General features: G+C 48.8%; 1 protein-coding gene across 3 annotated transcripts in view; it reads right to left on the bottom strand.

Moving 5' to 3' along the window:
- Positions 1 to 20,487, bottom strand: part of LOC139235004 (cytosolic purine 5'-nucleotidase-like) — a 164,195-nt gene that overhangs the window by 134,708 nt on the left and 9,000 nt on the right. The gene's annotated exons all lie outside the window — the stretch shown is intronic.

Below are 20,487 nucleotides of genomic sequence, written 5' to 3'. Positions count from 1 at the left end.
AACTTCCAATGTCTGGCTCAAATAACAAAGGGAATTTGCTTAGAACCTGGGTACATGCGATGTCGTCGACGGACGAGAGCACTCGGATGTTGTCCCAGTTCCAGTGGATTTTCCCCAGCCAGCTTCTGCCAAATAACATGGGGCCATCCCCTGGCACTATTCACAGCGTGAGTTCTTGTACTGCTCCATCATAGGAGACTTTGACTTCAGCACTGCCAATTACAGGGATTAGTTCCTTTGTGTAAGTCCTCAGTTTGGTGTGAATGGGGCTCAGCCTGGGCCTGTAAGCCTTCTTTCGCCACAGACTGTCGAAGGCCATTTTACTCATTATGGACTGACTTGCCCCCGTGTCCAGCTCCATAGACACTGGAATACCGTTCAATTCAACTTTCAACATTATTGGTGGGCATTTCGGCGTGAACGTGTGTACCCCATGTTGTGTATCTGTAAAGCATGCACTCCCATGTTCCGCCACCAGGGAGCACATCCCCTGAAGTCCCAAGGAATCCCAGCATCCCTTGGGAGCACTGTACATAAGCCGGCCCCTAAGGCCTGTTACTCACTCTAGAGTGCCTTAATAAAGACTGAGGTCACTGTTCCTTTAACCTCCCTGTGTGCAGTCTCATCTGTGTTAGGAACACAACAACTGGCGACGAGTATACAAATCCAACGCAAAGATGCAGCAAACTGTGCGCATCCTGGAGAAGTTCTCGGAGGGTGAGGACTGGGAAGCCTATGTCGAACGGCTAGACCAGTACTTTGTAGCCAACAAGCTGGATGGAGAAGGAAGCGCTGCAAAAAGGAGAGCGGTCTTCCTCACGGTCTGCGGGGCACCGACCTACAGCCTCATGAAGAATCTTCTGGCTCTGGTGAAACCCACAGATAAGTCGTATGAGGAGCTGTGTACACTGGTTCGAGAGCATCTTAACCCGAGGGATAGCGTGCTGATGGCGAGGTGTCGGTTCTATACGTACCAGCGATCCGAAGGTCAGGAAGTGGCGAGCTACGTCACCGAGCTAAGGCGACTTGCAGGACAATGTGAGTTTGATGACTACCTGGAGCAAATGCTCAGAGACTTTTTTGTACTGGGCATTGGCCACAAGACCATCCTTTTGACTGTAGAGACACCGACCCTCAGTAAGGCCATTGCGATAGCACGGGCGTTTATGTCCACCAGTGATAACACCAAACAAATCTCTCAGCACACAAGTGCTAGCAATGTTCATAAATTAACTGGAACTGTGTTTGCGAGCAGAAATGTACAGGGCAGAAACCATGAGTCTGCAACTGCCAGCAGGCCTCAGGTGACCCAGATGACTCAGAGTCCCCAACAAAGGATGAATGCAAGGAAATTCACACCTTGTTGGCATAGTGGAAACTTCCATTCAGCCTATTCATGACGCTTCAAAGGATATGTTTGCAAGAGCTATGGAACAATGGGGCACCTCCAACGAGCTTGCAGAGGAGCTGCAAGCTCTGCAAAACCTGCTAACCACCACGTGGCAGAGGAAGATCGGTCCACGCTGGAGCAAAGCAATTTCGAGCCTCAGAGAGAGGAGGCAGATGCTGAAGTACACGGGTGCACATATTTTCGACGAAATGTCCACCTATAATGCTAAACGTAAAATTGAATGGCTTACCCGTAGCCAGGGAACTGGACACTGGCGCTAGCCAATCCATCATGAGTAAAAAGATGTTTGAGAGACTGTGGTGCAACATGGCATTCAGACCAGCCCTGAGCCCCATCCACACGAAACTGAGAACGTACACCAAAGAGCTCATCATTGTCCTGGGCAGCACCATGGTCAAGGTCAACTACGAGGGCACAGTGCACGAACTGCCACTCTGGATTGTCCCGGGCAATGGCCCCACACTGCTTGGAAGGAGCTGGCTGGGCAAAATCCGCTGGAACTGGAATGACATCCGAGCGCTATCACATGTCGATGAGGCTTCATGTACACAGGTTCTTAACAAATTTCCTTCCCTTTTTGAGCCAGGCATTGGAAACTTTTCCAGGGCGAAGGTGCAGATCCACTTGGTCCCAGACGCATGACCCATTCACCACAAGGCGCGAGCGGTACCTCACTGGATGAGGGAGAGAGTGGAAATCGAGCTAGACAGGCTGCAACGCAAGGGCATCATCTCCCCAGTGGAATTCAGCGAGTGGGCCAGCCCGATTGTTCCAGTACTCAAAAGTGATGGCACGGTCAGGATTTGCGGCGATTATAAAGTAACTATTAATTGTTTCTCGCTACAGGACCAATACTCGCTACCTAAGGCAGACCTATTTGCGACGCTGGCAGGAGGCAAGACGTTCACCAAGCTCGACCTGACTTCGGCCTACATGACGCAGGAGCTGAAGGAGTCTTCGAAGGGCCTCACCTGTATCAACATGCACAAGAGACTGTTCATCTACAACAGATGCCCGTTTGGAATTCGGTTGGCTGCAGCGATCTTCCAGAGAAACATGGAGAGCCTACTCAAGTCGGTACCACGCACAGTGGTTTTTCAGGACGACATATTGGTCACGGGTCAGGACACCGTCGAGCACCTACAAAACCTGGAGGAAGTCCTCCAGCGACTGGATTGCGTAGGTCTGCAGCTGAAGAGGTCGAAATGCGTCTTCATGGCAACAGAAGTGGAGTTTTTGGGGAGAAAGATCGCGGCGGACGACATTTGGCCCACAGACGCCAAGACAGAGACTATCAGGAACGCGTCCAGGCCACAGAACGTCACGGAGCTGCTGTCGTTCCTGGGACTCCTCAACTATTTTGGTAACTTCCTACCGGGGTTAAGCACCCTCTTAGAGCCCCTACATGTGTTATTGCGTAAAGATGAGAACTGGGTATGGGGAAAAAAAAACAAGTAATTGCTTTTGAGAAAGCCAGAAACATTTTATGCTCCAACAAGCTGCTTGTATTGTATAACCCATGTAAAAGACTCGTGCTAGCATGTGATGCATTGTCGTATGGAGTCGTGTGTATATTACAACAAGTTAATGTTGCAGGGAAGTTGCAACCTATCGCCTATGCTTCCAGGAGCTTGTCTAAAGCCGAGCGAGCCAACAGCATGATTGAGAAAGAGGGGGTAAAGAAAATGCATCAGTACCTGTTTGGCCTCAAATTTGAGCTGGAAACCGATCACAAGCCCCTCATATCCCTCTTCGCTGAAAACAAGGGGATAAATACTAATGCCCCAGCCTACATACAAAGGTGGGCACTCACGCGATCAGAGTATAACTATACCATCCGCCACTGGCCAGGCACCGAGAACTGTGCGGATGCTCTCAGTCGGCTACAATTATCCACCACGGGGGTGGAAATGGCGCAGTCTGCAAACTTGTTGATGGTGGCACAGCCCGCAGACTTGTTGATAGTCATGGAAGCGTTTGAAAATGATAAATCACCTGTCACGGCCCGCCAGATTAGGACTTGGACCAGCCAAGATCCTCTGCTGTCCCTAGTAAAAATCTGTGTACTGCATGGGAGCTGGGCCAGCATCCCCGTTGAAATGCAAGAGCTAATCAAGCCGTTCCAGCGGCGAAAGGACAAACTGTTCATTCAGGCAGACTGCCTGTTGTGGGGTAACTACGTAGTGCTACCCAAAAAGGGCAGGGAGACGTTCATCTCGGATCTCCACAGCACACACCCGGGTACAGTAATGATGAAAGCGATAGTCAGATCCCACGTGTGGTGGCCCGGTATCGACTATGACTTAGAGTCCTGTGTATGGCAATGCAGCGTGTATGCTCAGTTGAGCAACGCGCCCAGAGAGGCACCACTAAGTTTGTGGTCCTGGCCCTCCAGACCATGGTCGAGGATCCATGTCGACTATGCGGGCCCGTTTCTCGGTAAAATGTTCCTGGTGGTGGTGGATGTTTTTTCAAAATGGATTGAATGTGAAATATTGTCGGGAAGCACCGCCACCGCCACCATTGAAAGTCTGAGGGCCATGTTTGTCACCCACGGCCTGCCTGACATACTGGTCAGTGACAATGAGCCACGTTTCACCAGTGCCGAATTTAAAGAATTTATGGCCCGCAATGGGATCAAACTTGTCACCTCGGTCCTGTTTAAACCAGCCTCCAATGGGCAGGCAGAGCGGGCAGTACAAACAATCAAACAGAGCCTTAAACGAGTCACAGAAGGCCCATTTCAAACCCGCCTGTCCCGGGGACTGCTCAGCTACCGCACGAGACCTCACTCGCTCACAGGGGTGCCTCCGGCTGAGCTACTCATGAAAGGGACACTTAAAACCAGACTCTCGCTGGTTCACCCCCAACCTGCATGATCAGGTAGAGAGCAGGCGGCAGCAACAAAATGTAAACGATGGTCGTGCCACTGTGTCACGGGAAATTGATCTGAATGACCCTGTGTATGTGCTAAACTATGGACATGGTCCCAACTGGATCGCGGGTACGGTGATAGCTAAAGAAGGGAGTAGGGTGTTTGTAGTCAAACTAGACAATGAACAAATTTGCAGAAAACACCTGGACCAAATGAGGCTGCGGTTCACAGACTGCCCTGAGCAACCCACAGCAGACACCACCTTTTTCGAGCCCACAACACACACCCAAAGGATCAACGACACCACGCCGGACCAGGAAATCGAAACCATCACGCCCAACAGCCCAGCAAGGCTAGGCTCACCCAGCAGCCCTACAGGGCCAACAACACGCCAGGCCAGCGAGGGCACAGCCAACACACCAGAACAGGCATTTGTACCGAGGCAGTCCACCAGGGAAAGAAAGGCTCCCGACCGCCTCATCTTGTAAATAGTTTTCACTTTGACTTTGATGTTGTGTATCTGTAAAGCATGCACTCCCATGTTCTGCCACCAGGGAGCACATCCCCTGAAGTCCCAAGGGATCCCAGCATCCCTTGAGAGCACTGTACATAAGCCAGCCCCTAAGGCCTGTTACTTACTCTGGAGTGTCTTAATAAAAGACTGAGGTCACTGATACTTTAACCTCCCTGTGTGCAGCCTCATCTGTGTTAGGAACACAACACCCCGTACACCTCTGCCTCCTCCAATCTTCCTCTGCAGGGTTTGCAGCTCGTCTGCACATTCGTTGAAGGTGTCCCATTGTTCTGCAGCCATTGCACGCATAGTGCTTAAAGCGGCATTGATGGGGCCGATGATCACCTCCGCTGCGCCAACAGGGTGTTAACTGCCTCGCATTAACAGATGATGGCGGACTCTGGGTCAACTGAGGTCGGGCCACAGCAGCCTGCGTGTACATTCTGCCGTGTACATTTCTGCTCAAAACCGACGTTACTTTATGCACAGTACTGACCGAAACTTCTTTGTTCTGCGAAATCTGCTTGGTGTTGTCACTGGTGGACATAAATGCCTGGGCTATCGTTATGGCTTTATTCAGATTCGCAGTGTCTACAGTCAACAGTTTGCAAAGGATTGTGCCATGTCTGATGCCCAGAACAAAAAAGTCTCTGAGCATTTGTTCTAGGAATCCCTCAAACTCACAATGTCCTACAAGGCAGCTTAATTCGGTGACGTAGCTCACCACTTCCTGGCCCTCCGATCATTGACACGTGTAGAACCGATATCTCGCCATCAAAACGCTTTCCTTAGGATTTAGGTGCTTCCGAACCAGCGTATACAGTTCTTCGTAGGATTTCTCTGTTGGTTTAGCCAGGGCCAGGAGATTCTTCATGAGGCCATAGGTTGATACACTCATAATAAATGGTCAGACTGAGTACTGTGTGTAATGAGCATCTTTGCAGAGGAAAGTGGCACACAACAAACGAGAAAGAATTCAAACAGGAGGAGGCACGGCAAATCTGCACCCACTGACACCCTTGGAAGAGAGGGTCGCTGCTTTGATGGGTCCTGCCTGGAGAAAAGCAACCATCACTGCACAAGCTGGGCCCACACTCGAGGGAGAGGGTAAGTCCTGCAAATTCCACAGTCTGGCTTTCCTAAATGTTAAGTACTGCGCAGGCTAGCCATGCTTCGGTTCATGGGGATGTCTTCCTCAGCTATGCTTCGGTTGACGCAATGTGTTATCATTCATCGTGGTCCTTCAAATCAGCCTGTTGCCTGCGCTGTGTGAGCCTACTCATGCCACCCTGCCCCCTCCTCTGCTGCTAACCATTTGTCTGTTCTGTTATATTTTGTGGAGCTTGAGGCCAACCCTGACGATGCAGAAGATACAGACGAGGACGAGCCTGAAGAGGAGAACATCTTCCAATCCCACCTTCCAGACCAAGAACATGGAGGTGAGGGTGAGGAGATGGATGAAGCCCCCACTGTTGTACTCACTTTGGAGGAGGTGCAGGTGCCACCCATTGAGGTGCCAGCCCCTTCCCTGAGTAGTGGTTTCCCACCATCCAATGCTGGGGATTCCAGTGGGGTGCAGTGAGGCACATCCAAGGACCCGCCATCCGAGGATATGGGTTCCAGTGGGGTGCAGTGAGGCACATCCAAGGCCCCGCCATCCGAGGATATGGGTTCCAGTGGGGTGCAGTGAGGCACATCCAAGGCCCCGCCATCCGAGGTTATGGGTTCCAGTGGGGTGCAGCAAGGCACAACCAGGGCCGCACCGTCCGAGGCTGCGGGTCCCAGTGGAATGCAGTGAGCCACACCCAGGGTGAGGAAGGGAAGGAGAGCTCGACCGTGCTCTCCTGAGGTGCAGGATCTAACAGATGTGTTTCACATGATGGCAATGAGTGCGGAGAGCATTGACCTTAAACGATCACTCCTGGACACCATCAGTGGGGTGGGTGAGGAGGTATTGGGATTGTCGGGAGATGTAACAACACTCTCACAAGAAATGGGAATGCTGTCCGGGAACATGAGGGAGGGACTATCTCAGTCAGCTGAAACTATGTCGGTGCACATGTGGGAGGGAATATTGCAGGTAGCTGATGCGCTGTCAGTGAACGGGAGGGAGGGAATGTCGCAGGTAGTTCAAACACTCTCAGTGAGCATGAGGGAGGGAATGTTGCAGGTAGTTGACACACTGTTGCTCAACATGATAGAAGGCATGTCATAGGTAGCTGAGACACTGTCGGCGAACATGAGGGAGGGAATGTCACAGGTAGTTGAGACACTGTCAGGGTTCATGAGGCAGGGAATGTTGGAGTTAGCTGCTGCAATAAGGGAACACATCCAGACCTCGCAGCGTTTGACAGAATCAGCTGCCACTTTCACTCCAATCCCCAGACCAGCCTCAGAAGAGACCCAAGCCGGGCCTTCCACATTACCGCCTGCCCCACCCCCATCAAGAAGTGCGCATTACCCAAAATGTTTGGAAGAATAAGCTTGGTACCAACCAGAGAAACACTGTGCCACCGCCTGCGGGTAGGGGTGGTGGAGTCACCAAGACCAAGCGTAGCAGGCGGTCTTAGACTAAGGTGGAGGAAAGATAGGTGCAGACTTTCTTTGCTGCTGTTGTTGTTGTTATTATTGTTTAGTGTTTTAACAGTTCTCAAATTAAAAGTTTTTTGTAAGTTATGTAAATTTACAAGTTTAAAAGTTAATGATCTTAAAGCTTTTAAGTGATCTTAGAGTTTGTAAGTGATCTTAAAGTTTGTAAGTGAACTTAAGTGAAAACGTTAAAGTTTGATACAAGAATATGTTTATTAAAGTTAAGTTAAGTAAAAACAAATATTTGTTAAACTTTTGAATAAAATATATTTTAAATTATAACTGAATCATTTGTATTATTTGTTCCATTATTAACACAACTTTTGGAACTCAAGAAGAATCATTCCCATTATTTGTTCGATTATTAACACAACTTTTGAAGTAAACAAGAATCATTTCCATCATCTGTTCCATTAACACAAGACCACATTACGGAACAGATCCAAAGAGTAAACATGGTCCATGTGGAATTGTTGCAACTGAGCCTTCAGGCAGCAAAGCATTCATGGATGAGCTGCTGGCACAAGGCTCAAGCAATCGTTAAAGGGGCATGACAGCCTGCCCTCCTCCACCGTTGTGTTCCGGGTTCAGGTAGTTGCATGGCTTCCTCGTTCTCCTCCTCCTCCTCCTCGGCATCTGCATCTTCCTCATCATTATCATCAGCCACTCTCACCTCTGGTGGGTCTTCTACTACCATCTGCTGCTGCCTCATGATGGCTAAGTAATGCAGCATGCAGCACACAACAGTGAACTGACCAACAATCTCAGGGGAGTATAGCAAGTAGCATCCGGAATTGTCCAGGCATCGGAAACGCTATTTCAAGATGCCAATGGTCCTCTCTATTATGCTGCGCGTCGCAATGTGCGACATGTTGTATTCCCGGTCAGCTTCTCCGGGTTACGTGTAGGGGCGTCATGAACCCTTTGTCTCCCAGCAGCCAGCTCTGCCCTTTTGGCTGCTGCTGAAACATGGCAGATAACACGCTCTCACGTAGGATGAACGCATCATGGGTGCTCCTGATGCTTCTAGTTTGCAGGTCTGCTTTTACCAACTCACAGATCTCAGTTACAGCTTCTTTGCGAAAACACAGCCTTCTGACACAGTCTGCATCACTCAGATGCAGGGACGAATGTCTGTCTCGATATACCTGATGTGGATAAGGCCTCCTGCCCATCACCCTACGGGCTCTGAGGTTCCTCATGCGATGACGTCAAATCAATTGTCTCCTCCGCAGTACCATCATGCAAAAGGTTTGCACAAAGTATGGCATTGTCAGTGATTAAATTTTACCTTTGCAAGAAGCTCAAAATGGCAGGCAGGCAGGACAAGGTTCTTTGTTCTCTCTCTCCACAGGTCTGTATGGAGCACACCCAAGTCTGAGCAGGCGCTGTGATTGAGAACCCCCCGGGCTACATTTGATGATTAGTGCAGTCTTGTGATGCCTTTCGATCGCCTTCCACAGCCCCCCACCCACCCGGGCTTGATTTGATGCATAGTGCAGGTTTCTGATACCTTCTGATCACCTTCCACAGCACCCCTACCCCCCCAGGCTTCTTTTGCAGCCGAGCCCTGAGCCTTGAGCCCGTGTCCGGGCATGGGACCGATTCTGCCGGCCGACGCTATGACCCTTCAGCCCTATTTGCAGACATTCGTTGGTGGCGTGTCGGTTGAAAAAATATGAAAACTTACAGAATTCCATCAAACTTCCATTTACTGCATTATAAGGTAAAAAAATGGAATCTTTATTGTGCATATTTAAGTATTCTTGACTCCCTCCAAATCTTTGCTGGCTGAAAAACAATGGCGCCGATTTGTCAAAGTGCGCTGCTTTTTCTCAACTCACCAGAAGGTTTTTCGGAAGTGGTCACAAATGTAGACCTAGAATAAATGTTTTTGGGGCAAACTTACATAATTGAGAAAAACTGGCGCAGACATCAGGATATTTTATGACGCAAAAAAAAAAACAACCTAAAAAAATTGTAACTAACTGAGTTACGCTGGCGCACATTCCTTGGGGAAACTTACATTTTTTAACATACGCCAAAAAAGTGCGCATGCCAAAAAAATGGCGTAAATCACTGGGGAAAATTGAGCCCCAGGAGAGGCAGCTCAGGAACTACAAAACAATATATGAGAGTGGGCAGAACAGTGACCAATTAAACTTGTATGGTAAGTATTGCACACCAAAACAGGAAACGGGTGACATGAGTGGTGTTGAAATAGGTAAGAATGAAACTGAAGGTGATTTAGGAGTCGTCAATGTATCCAAGCAATTGGGGTAATAACCAAAACCAACAAAATGCTGAACTACACAGCCAAGACAGTGACATCATCGGGTCCCGACATACATCTGTAAAGAAGGATCCCGCAAGCTTTGGCAGGAATCCTTGCCCTCTGCTCAGTAGAGCAAGTTACAATCAGGAACAATCAGCTCCCGCTGGCTTCAGGGCAGGTAAATAAAAAAAAGAAAGGCTTGGATTTATATAGCGCCTTTCACGACCACCGGACGTCTCAAAGCGCTTTACAGCCTATGAAGTACTTTTGGAGTGTAGTCACTGTTAAAATGTGGGATACGTGGCAGCCAATTTGCACACAGCAAGCTCCCACAAACAGCAATCTGATAATGACCAGATAACCTGTTGTTAGTGATGTTTATTGAAGGATAAATATTGGTCAGGACACCGGGGATAACTCACCTGCTCGTCTTCGAAATAGTGCCATGGGATTTTTTACGTCCACCTGAGAGAGCAGACAGGGGCCTCGGTTTAACATCTCATCCGAAAGACGGCACCTCCGACAGTGCAGCGCTCCCTCAGCACTGCACTGGAGTGCCAACCTGGGTTTTATGTGCTCAATTCCCTGGCGTGGGTCTTGAACCCACAACCTTCTGACTCAGAGGCGAGAGTGCTGCCCACTGAGCCAAGGCTGACACCATCTGGGCGCTTTTAACTGCCCACCCACCAGCTTTCTGCCAGACGGGCAGGGTAAATATCACCAGTCACTGTTGAGATTCTGCCATCTCAACAGCCTCTACTGTCGTTGGTACTGCAGCCTGACTTTACACAGCACTAAACTTTAAGTAAACTAGAAAAAACTCAGATGGTAAGTAACACGGACTGACCAAGTGGCTGAAAATGGGCCCTTTAATACTTTAGTACAAAGATGTCTCACTGTGCATTACAGGGTGAGGGCAAAAAAGTGGGAAAAAAATGCTTGCATTTTTATAGCACCTTTCATGATCACCGGAAGCCAATGAAATACATTTTGAAGTGTAGTCACTGTTGTAATGTAGGAAATGGGCCAGGAAGTAGCAAAAGCAGACAAGAAATGTCTTAAGAATGTTTTTGAAGGCTGGGGGAAGGAAGGCAAGGCAACTACGCTGAGCAAGTGATAAACTGCCTGAAAGGGTGGTGAATGCAGAAACCCTCACCACGTTTAAAAGGTGCTTGGATGGGCACTTGAAGTGCCGTAACCTGCAGAGTTACAGACCTAGAGCTGGTAAGTGGGATTAGACTGGATAACCTCTTGGTAGCTGGCGCAGATACGATGGTAAGTACTGCAGGGAATCGAATGCGGCCAGGATGATCTCCTGGACTAGTTTCAATCACCTGGATGGGTCGGAGAGGAATTTTTCTGGATTTTTTTCCCCCAATTGGCCTGGGTTTTTATCTGGCTTTTGCCCCTCCCAGGAGATCACATGGCTCCGGTTGGGGTGGAGAGTAGAATGCTGCGGTGCAGGGGGTGTCGCAGTTGTGTGGGGTGGACAAAATCGTGACCATCTTTAAAAAAGGGGACAAGTCTGACTGCGGCAACTACAGAGGAATCTCCCTGCTATCAGCCACTGGGAAAGTCGTCGCTAGAGTCCTCCTCAACCGTCTTCTTCCCGTGGCCGTGGAGCTCCTCCCGGAGTCACAGTGCGGATTTCGTCTCCTACAGGGTACAATGGACATGATTTTTGCAGCGAGGCAGCTACAGGAAAAACGCAGGAAGCAGCGCCAGCCCTTATACATGGTCTTCTTCGACCTTACAAAGGCCTTTGACACTGTCAACCACAAGGGTCTATGGAGTGTCCTCCTCCGTTTCGGATGCCCCCAAAAGTTCGTCACCATCCTCCGCCTGCTCCACGACGACATGCAATCCGTGATCCTTACCAACGGATCCATCCACTTCCGGATCAGGGTCAAACAGGGCTGAGTCATCGCCCCAACCCTCTTCTCAATCTTTCTTGCCACCATGCTCCACCTCACAGTCAACAAGCTCCCCGTTGGAGTGGAACTAAACTACAGAACCAGTGGGAACCTGTTCAACCTGCGCCGTCTCCAGGCCAGATCCAAGACCCCCCCCAACCTCTGTCGTTGAGCTACAGTACGTGGACGACGCCTGCGTCTGCGCACATACAGAAGCTGCAGTCCAGGACATAGTCGACGTATTTACTGAGGCGTACGAAAGCATGGGCCTTACGCTAAACATCCGTAAGACAAAGGTCCTCACCGCACAGCACTGCCCCCCAGTCATCAAGATCCACGGCGCGTGGACCACTTCCCATATCTCGGGAGCCTCCTATCAACAAGAGTAGGCATCGTTGACGAGATCCAACAACGCCTCTGGTGCACCAGTGCAGCCTTCGGTTGCCTTCGGAAGGGAGTGTTTGAAGACCAGGCCCTCAAAACTGCTACCAAGCTCATGGTCTACAGGGCTGTAGTAATACCTGCCCTCCTGTATGGCTCAGAGACATAGACCATGTACAGTAGACACCTCAAGTTGCTGGAGAAATATCACCAACGATGTCTCCGCAAGATCCTACAAATTACTGGGAGGACAGGCGCACCAACATCAGCGTCCTCATTTAGGCTAACATCCCCACCAGTGAAGCACTGACCACACTCGATCAGCTCTGCTGGGCAGGCCACAAAGTCCGCATGCCAGACACGAGACTTCCAAAGCAAGTGCTCTACTCGGAGCTCCTTCATGGCAAACGAGCCAAAGGTGGGCAGCGGAAACACTACAAGAACACCCTCAAAGCTTCCCTGATAAAGTGCAACATCCCCACTGATACCTGGGAATCCCTGGCCCAAGACCGCCCTTAGTAGAGGAAGTGCATCCGAGAGGGCGCTGAGCACCTCGCGTCTCAACGCCGCGAGCATGCAGAAATCAAGCGCAGACAGCGGAAAGAGTGTGCGGCAAACCAGTCCCACCCACCCCTTAACTCAATGACTATCTGTCCCACCTGTGACAGAGTCTCGTATTGGACTGTTCAGCCACCAAAGAACTCACTTCAGGAGTTCCTCGATTCCGAGGGACTGCCTATGATGATGATAATAACCTTCAGGGCTGCTAAGCGAGGGTCGTGTGGCTCTTTGTCGGCCGTCGCGGACACAATGGGCTGAAATGGCCTCCTTCTGCGCTGTAGATATCTATGTTTCTATTTGGCTGAAGAACAGTAGGTATTCACAAAAATACACCCCATACATATTCCTGCTTGTTTCTGTGTCTAGTATGGCTCAATTTTATAATTCTCAAGTGTTCAAATCCCTCCATGGCATCACCCCTCCCTATCTCAATAACCTCATCCAGCCCTACAACCATCCTAGAACTCTGCATTCCTTCAACTGTGGCCTTTTGTCCATCCCTAAATGTAATTCACCCCACCATTGATGCCGGTGCCTTCAGGCGTCAAGGCTGTAATCTTTGGAATTGCCTTTGCAAATCTCTTCGACCACACTCTCCTTTAAGACCCTCCTCATTGACAAAGCTTTTAGTCATCCGTCCTTATAGATCCTTCTGTGGCTTGTTGCCAATTTTGTTTGATTACGCTCCTGCGAAGCGCTTAGGGACATTTTCCTTCGTGAAATGAAAGTCGCTATTGTTATAGCACTACGGGGTACAATGACTCATGCATCAGAGTAATCTTTCCGTTTTAAACAAAATGGCAACTGGAACCAAGGCAACAATCATGGCAGAGGAGCAGTTACTAAACAGATATTAGGGCAGCAATATGTACGGGTCAGACAAAGCTGAGATTTCAAACGGCCTTTTATTCATGTTCTTGCTGCTAAACGCTGCATTCATGTTGATTAATTTTTGTTTGTTTTTCCTGTCTTCGCTCTGCGAACATTTTTAATCGTAAGGGATTTCTGCTGCATTGATGTTGTGACCTTGCTCAATGACGTGGTGTTTCCTGACTGTGATAAGCGAGTTTGTAGTCTGACCTAATTACACAGACTGCAGTTTAACTGCGCAGAGTGCAAGACAGAGAGAGATGGAGACAGTGAGGAAATGAAGGAAGATACTGAACAACAAACTGATTGCACAGAAAAACACAGACTGACAAACTGAAAGAATAAGACTGAGGGGGGAGAGAACACTGGAAGGAATGCTTTATTATGTGGCTGAGTGAATGGCAGAGAAAATCATGATGAGCCCAATACACTTATATTTTTTTTGTATACATTGATGCACCAAGGTAAATAGAGTAGAATTGTTTCTTTGGTAACTATATTAAGAGTAACACTAACGATAAAGTATAGATGTGAAATTGCAGGACTACATAGATCAAGTGAATAATTAAATTTAGACAGGCAATTAGTTTGTTTCACAGAAGCAGCAAGAGAGCCAGTTAGATTCATACGCTTACACAGTGACACAGTTAAACTCCCATAAGTGAACATAGAGAGGCAGTTTAGACTGTGAAAACTGCAGGTCCCAATTTCTGCATCCCGGTATTCTGATTTCACATCATTATTGTGCCTTCTCATAGATTTGTGTGATCTGCTGCCACCCAGTGGATACACCCCACCATAAGCGCACAAGAGCAAGTCATACTGAAAGATTGAGTAAGAATGGGCCTATCTTCTCTGGAGTTTAGAAGAATGAGAGGTGATCTCATTGAAACGTATAAAATCCTTCGAGGGCTTAACAGGGTAGATGCTGGTTGGAGAGTCTAGAACTAGAGGGCATTCTACTCAATCTCTCCTCAAAGAACAACCCTCTCATCCCAGGAATCAACCTAGTGAACCTTTGTTGCACCACCTCTAACGCAAGTATATCCTTCCTTAAGTATGGAGACCAAAACAGTACACAGTACTCCAGGTGTGGTCTCACCCAAGCCATGTATAATTTTAGCAAGGCTTATTTACTCTTGTATTCCAACCCCCTTGCAATAAAGGCCAACATGCCATTTGCCTTCCGAATTGCTTGCTATACCTGCATGTTAACCTTCTGTGTTTCGTGTATAAGGGCACCCAAATCCCTCTGAACATCGATACTTAATATTTCCCCACCATTTAAAAAATATTCTATTTTTCTATTCTTTGCATCAAAGTGAATAATCTCACACTTTCTCACACTATTATAGGGCCCAAGTTTCGGGTGGAGTTGCTCCTACTTTTTTTGAGCAACTAGTTGAATTTGGAGTATCTTAGAAATCGCAATTCTCGGCATTTAGTTTGCTCCAGTTCTAGTGAGTTAGTTTAGTTTCATTTTAGTTCCGTTTTTTTTTTCAAAAGGGGCGTTACCAGCCACTTACGCCTGTTTTGCAAGTTTAGGCACCAAAAGGTTACTCCAAACTAACTTAGAACGGAGTAAGTGTCAACTTTTGTACGCTCAGAAAAACCTTCCGTACACTTTAGAATCAGGTGCAGGTAAGCCAGAGATGGGGGGGAAGGGAAGTTAGCGGGAAGTTAGGGGATTTTCTAAAGCATTAAACACTTCACTTTTAAAAATAAAGAACCATCATCAATAATAAATGATAAATAAATCAATAAACAAAAAATAAAAAAAATAAAAAATAATTCAAAAAATCAATTAATAAAAAATAAAAATTCCTACTTCACCTACCCGTTCAGGAGCACCGGGAGCCCGGCCAGGGCTAGGGGCTACGTGCTGTAGGCTGGAAATCGGCACTCTGCCCGCTCCAGGAGCCCATTCGGCCAGGGCTCGGGTCGGCGTGCTTCAGGCCCCTCCCACACAGCCAGCAGCACACGCACGCAGACTCCACTGCGCACGCGCGCAGCTGTCGGCACTTTTTGGCCCAGGGCTGTAGCTCCGCTCCCCCGCTGTTGTGCTGCATCGCGCTGACTGCTGAACAGACCTGCTGCACCAGGAGAATCGCGAGGTAAGTTTTTGGTGCGCTTTTCATCTCAAAATCGGCGGGCCTCTCAGAGGTGCGCCATTCTAGAGGATATCGGAAACTTGGGCCCTATACTCCATCTGCCACTTTCTTGACCACTCACTTAACTTGTCTATATCCCTTTGCAAACTCTTTGGCTGCAATTTTCCCTACCTTGGCAGACCCGTGGTGGGCAACGTTGGTGGTTGCGGCCTCGTTGCTGGCTCCATCCCGGCAGCCGACATAACTTTCCGTTGATTGGGCTTGTTAAGCCCGCCCGGCGGGTTTAAGAACATAAGATCATAAGAAATAGGAGCAGGAGTAGGCCATACGGCTCCTCGAGCCTGCTCCGCCATTCAATAAGATCATGGCTGATCTGATCATGGACTCAGCTCCACTTCCCCGCCCGCTCCCCATAACCCCTTATCGCTCAAGAAACTGTCTATTTCTGTCTTAAATTTATTCAATGTCCCAGCTTCCACAGCTCTCTAAGGCAACAAATTCCACAGATTTACAGCCCTCTGAGAGAAGAAATTCCTCTTCATTTCTGTTTTAAATGAGCGGCCCCTTATTCTAAGATTATGCCCTCTAGTTCTAGTCTCCCCCATCAGTGGAAACATCCTCAAGCCCCCTCATAATCTTATACGTTTTGATAAGATCACCTCTCATTCTTCTGAATTCCAATGAGTAGAGGCCCAACCTACTCAACCTTTCCTCGTAAGTCAACCCCCTCATCCCGGAATCAACCTAGTGAACCTTCTCTGAACTGCCTCCAAAGCAAGTATATCCTTTCGTAAATATGGAAACCAAAACTGCACGCAGTATTCCAGGTGTGGCCTCACTAATACCTTGTATAGCTGTAGCAAAACTTCCCTGCTTTTATACTCCATCCCCTTAGCAATAAAAGCCAAGATACCATTGGCCTTCCTGATCACTTGCTGTACCTGCATACTATCCTTTTGTGTTTCATGCACAAGTACCCCCAGGTCCCACTGTACTGTGGCACTTTGCAATCTTTCTCCATCTAAATAATAACTTGCTCTTTGATTTTTTTTCTGTCAAACTGCATGACCTCACACTTTCCAACATTATACTCCATCTGCCAAATTTTTGCCCACTCACTTAGCCTGTCTATGTTCTTTTGCAGATTTTTTGTGTCCTCCTCACACATTGCTTTTCCTCCCATCTTTGTATCATCAGCAAACTAGGCTACGTTACACTCAGTCCCTTCTTCCAAGTCGTTAATATAAATTGTATATAGTTGGGGTCCCAGCACTAATCCCTGCGGCACCCCACTAGTTACTGGTTGCCAACCAGAGAATGAACCATTTATCCCGACTCTCTGTTTTCTGTTGGTTAGCCAATCCTCGATTCATGCTAATTTCCTGGCCAATTGAAGGAAGTGGGTCTAATGATGTCATTCGATGACGCGATATCAGCCGGTTTCGTTAAAGAGACCATGCACAAATGTAGTTTGACAGCTGTGCTGTCGGTGTTCTACAGCATTGAAGTGCTGTGAACACTGACAAGTACTGCACAGAGGTGCACGGCTGCACCCAGGCTCTCCCATCACTCTCTCCACATTATCATTCCCCCACCTCACAAACCACCCCTCACACTCACCCTCATCCTAGTCCAATCATATCAACTAACAATACACAAGGGTAAGCACTTGTATGTTTCACCAATTTTTATGTGGCGTTTCTGTTAACATGCTGTCAAACATTGAAATCTTTATTTTCAATACTTTGCGTTCTTGGACAGATTTGTATGCACCTTTTTAAGTGGCTTAGTGAGTTGCAGTGAATGGTGAGACATAACGGTACCCCCGCAATGCTGATGAGTGTGAAAGGAATGGCTTGGGCATTGTAGGGAAGCTTTATGTCATTGGTGTGGGGTGGTGCCAACCTGTCGCATCATGTGGCAGTCAAGTGAAATAAATCTGGTCATGGTGAGGCCATCCTTGGCATCCCGGGCAGCAATGTGGTCAGCTGCCGTTGCCCTCTGTCCTGCCGCATCAGTTGATTGCAGAGAAGGTTGGTGTTGTTGGTGCTGCTGGTGTGCCTAGTGATGCTGGTGTTAGGGCTCATCGTGGTGGGATTCTGAGGGCCAAGGTGAGAGCATGTAAATGGTACCCATCCTGATGGAGAAGAAAGCAGTTGAAGTTGAGATAACAGAAGCGATCTGTTAATGGTGAGAGAGGTTGCTGCAATGTGGGTATACTGGTTGGAGAGTTTGCTCCAAACACTTGCATCCTGCATAAAGCTCAAACTGTGTTCCAAAGGGAGAAAGCAACAGCCTCTGCTTGGAAAGTGAACAGGTGAAGTGGGAGCTTTTATACTCGATTTCAAGCTGTCACTCATCATCTGATTCAATGACCACTCAACTTCCACCTCAGATTAACCAATGGCTTCCAGGGCGAGCTGCTAAAGTCAAATGGTAAGGTTAACTGGACTCTTAAGGGCTTGTCAACAAGCCAATAATTGTTTAGATTAAGTCTCCTGCTGCTGACGTTCGAGTCTGCTCTGCGCTGGCAGACCCGACATTGGGAAAATCCAGTGTGCACAACCCGCTGTTAATCATTTTAAATGTATTCAGCTCTCCCACTACCCATCCCATCCGCTGAGCGCTGGCACAATTTGTGTCCTCCTCATAGCTTACTTTCCCATCTAGCTTTGTATCGACAGCAAACTTGATCCATTACACTCGGTCCCTTCAACTAGTCAAGACTGAGAGCGAGAGACTTTTGGACACTAAGGGAATGAAGGGATGTGGGGAATAGGGCAGGAAACTGGAGTTGAGGCCAAAGATCAGTCATGATCCCATTGAACGGCAGAGTAGGCTCGAGGGGCCGAATGGCCGATTTCTTAAGTTCTTATATGAGTGTTGTGATTACCAGACCAGTAGACTGGTCCGATTCTGTCTGACGAAATAAGAATGTTTTTTTTCAGAATGTTACAGTTATAAACTTGTTCTCTTGTACAGACTAAGCCACTCATGTTACAGGAACTCACTGACTCATTTTTATATGGAATCACTGTGTAGACAAACTTGTCTTCAACAATTGACACACTTTTGTTTTAATGACCAGCTCACTGTACAAAGTGTGGCTAATTCATCACTTAGTTGTTGACATTTGTTAAAGAAGAGAAAGATTAAGATTTATATAGCACCCTTCACGAGCTCAAGACGTCCCAAAGTGCTTTAAAGCTAATTAAGTACTATTTGGAGTGCAGTCGCTGTTGTAATGTAGAAATGCAGCAGCCAATTTGCACACAGCAAGCTCCCACAGACAGCAATGTGATAATGACCAGATAATGGGACCGAAATTGATGAAGCTAAGTTCCGCCTGTTTTTTGGCAGTACCCGGGCGGTACTTAGTATTTAACCGCCTGGTACCGCTGGGGCCAAGTGGGTGGGAGATTCATCCCGCTTTTCTCGGCGGGAGCGGGAGCGGAGTGCAGAGGGCGATGGCGGGCGGAGGAGGCTTTCCAACTCGGGAATCATTGGCTCCTGAGTTGTGCACACGCGTGGCTGCCAAGCTCCGCCCCTCCCCCCCCCCCCCCCCGAGAAGCACCGACGAGAGGCCAGAGACTGCCGACCTGAGATCACAGTTTGTGGGGAGGAGGAGAGAGATCGCTGTGTGGGGGGAGGAGAGCGCTGTGGCAGTGGGGGGAGAGAGGTCGCTGGGGAAAGGGAGGGGGAGAGAGATCGCTGGGGAGGGGAGGGGGAGAGAGATCGCTGGGGAGGGGAGGGGAAGAGAGATCGCTGGGGAGGGGAGGGGGAGAGAGATCGCTGGGGAGGGGAGGGGGAGAGAGATCGCTGGGGAGGGGAGGGGGAGAGAGACCGCTGGGGAGGGGAGGGGGAGAGAGATCGCTGGGGAAGGGAGGGGGAGAGAGACCGCTGGGGAGGGGAGGGGGAGAGAGACCGCTGGGGAGGGGACGGGGAGAGAGATCACTGGGGAGGGGAGGGGGAGAGAGATCGCTGGGGAGGGGAGGGGGAGCGAGATCGCTGGGGAGGGGAGGGGGAGAGAGATCGCTGTGGGGGGAGAGAGATCACTGGGGGGAGGGGGGAGAGAGATCGCTGGGGGGAGGTGTGGGGGGGGGAGAGAGATGATTTAAGTTGATTAATGTCAAAATTTAAGCTCAATGTTGCAAGTGGGATTTATTTATTTATTTATTAAACTTCCGACAAGATCTTGCAGCCTCTGGGTCCCAAAATGCAGCTTATGTATATTTATATATATATTTTATATAAATATGTGATGGTGTGGGGGGGGGGGGGGGAAGAGAGAGAGATTGCTGGGGGGGAGGGGGAGAGAGAGATTGCTGGGGGGGGGGGGGGAGAGAGAGATCGCTGGGGGGGGAGGGGAGAGAGATCGCTATGATGGATGAGGGAGAGCGCTGTGGTGGTGGGGAAGAGAGAGATCGCTGTGGGTGGTTGTGGGGAGAGACTGGGGGGGTGAAGGAGACGAATAAAATTGTTATTATAGTTCATTAATAAAAGAGTAAATAAGGCATTATTAGGCCATTTATAAAATAAGATCACTCTCGTGAACACACACACAATTTCCAGACTCAGTGCTTATATTGCTATTTAAACTGCATTATTGCCGAACGCTAGAAAATACGAGAAAACCAATCCATTTAAAAATACAGCAAACTGTGGAGAACTAGAAAGATCTGTATATTATCAAACATGCCACACTTCTGCGTGGGTCACGAAGCTGGCCGACATCCACTCTCGGGGCAGGACTCAAAGGGGAGAGAGCCAGCGCCGCCATCTTTGCTGGTGGCCGACTCTCGGGTCGGCTCAAGTATGGCAGCCCCAGCGTGGTCCGGGCCGCCATCATGCAGCCTGCTGCTCTGTTTTGGATGCCGGGTTGCAGGCTCGGTCCCACGCTGCCCTGGTGGCCGAGGGGAGGCCATCAGAGGCCTTGCAGAGTGAGCAGCGGCCCTCTCCTTTAAGCAAAAGGGAAGGGGGTGGCGAA

The sequence above is a fragment of the Pristiophorus japonicus genome, chromosome 22, assembly GCF_044704955.1.
Source record: "Pristiophorus japonicus isolate sPriJap1 chromosome 22, sPriJap1.hap1, whole genome shotgun sequence".
NCBI classification, from domain to species: Eukaryota; Metazoa; Chordata; class Chondrichthyes; family Pristiophoridae; genus Pristiophorus; species Pristiophorus japonicus.
This window is presented reverse-complemented; position numbering and strand designations above follow the sequence as displayed.